Raw genomic sequence first — 1,592 nt, forward strand, 5'->3', positions numbered from 1 at the left:
GGGGCGGCCGCTGCCCGCTGCGGGGCACCCGGCTCCCCTCAGGGCGGGCTCCCCCCGGTCTGCCCGACCCCTGCCTTGCTTCCCAGTTGTCTTCATCCATTTTCTCCCCCCAGCCCTGGGCTTTTCCAGCTCAAATCTGGAAGGAAAGGCTCTGGGGAGATGTGTGTCCCCTCCGTACTTGCTCCCTGTACGTTTTCGCGAACATTTGGCAGAATTTTGCCAACCGTCAGCTCCCGGGGGGTGTTGGGGGAAGTGGCCTTGGCCTAAAAGCTGGAGCCCCGCTGCATCGTTCAACAGCTTGGTCCAAATAAACGAGGGTGCCCATGAAATCCAAGTGTTTTAAGCACGCTGCGAGCTTGTTATTTCCCCTGGAAGTAACTCATCGTGGCTGCAGGGCAGCTCCTCGCCGGGTTGAAACCCTAAACGGGGTTCCTTTAATTACAAGCAACTTTCCTGGCGGCGTGAGGCAGCCGGCACGCCGCTGTCAAGTGGGATTTGGGTGTGAAGGCACAGGAGAGCCCCTTACTCGTGCATTTCTCTCCTTTTTTTCTCTGTTGGGCATTACTTGGAGCCGTTTCCCTCCTTTCGATCAGGGAAATCACAGACTCCAGTCTTTCCGTGCCACCTTTATAAGCTTCGATCTCTCCGTGCGGCAGCCCAGGGCAGGAAGGACAGGAGGGAGAGGGAATCTTTCCAAGGCAAGGGGAAAGTTTTGCCCTTGGACAGTGGCCGGACCCTCCCTAAGGCTTGATAAATGACTTGGCTGGGTGAGTGCAGGAAAACAAGGCTCTTACGTGACTTACACCAGCTCCTCTGGGCTTTCCTGAGCGGTAAACACTCCCCGTGTGTGCGATCCCGTTGTCTTCTCTAGCCCGTGCGTTTTTGGGGGACTATTCTTGGCGTCCGCAAACACGGGTCAGCCCTGTTGGCGTATTTGTGTGTTTATTTCAAAAAACGTTGGGGTTTTCTTCCCCCTCCCTGTCCCAATGAAGCGCTTGTCTGCAGTTTAATGGGGATGCATCATCTCCTCGAGCACGTGTGGCTCCTTGCGCGGCCGCGGCCGGGTTTGCGAGCTGCAGAGCCGTGCACGGAGAGCGGTGTTTCCCTGAACCACAAGTGATGCAGAGCCCTGTCCCGAGCCGAATTTCACAGCTCGGGTTTAGAGCGAGCAGCTTGAAGGAAGGGAAAAAAAAAAGCAGCTCAAAGTAATCTCGGGTCTGAAGCGTGTGTTAAATATTTGCTTGCAGGATTTATGTCAGTAGTGCTACAGAAACGCCACTTGGACATGGGGTACGGGGCTCCCTCCTCGGCTGCGTTGTCTTTCTGCGTCGTGAGGGGTCTGCAACCCCCGTGCCTTTCTCTTTAGCTCCCTGAGCACGTTTTAAGTCATTTTTCTGGGACAGACTCCAGGCGTTTTTGGAAGTAACTTCTTGTTTTTGCCGTTTCCACGTCACCTGTTTCTTCGAAGGGAGGCTTTGGAGCCTTGGCGCTTCGTTAGGAGCCGCATTACTTATGTAAATGATTTCCTGGATAGGCAGCGCGGGTGCACGTGGCCAAGGCCCTTCCTTGAAAGCCGCTCTTCAGCGGCAGAG

This window comes from Mesitornis unicolor, unplaced genomic scaffold (assembly GCF_000695765.1).
Source record: "Mesitornis unicolor isolate BGI_N332 unplaced genomic scaffold, ASM69576v1 scaffold37537, whole genome shotgun sequence".
NCBI classification, from domain to species: Eukaryota; Metazoa; Chordata; class Aves; order Mesitornithiformes; family Mesitornithidae; genus Mesitornis; species Mesitornis unicolor.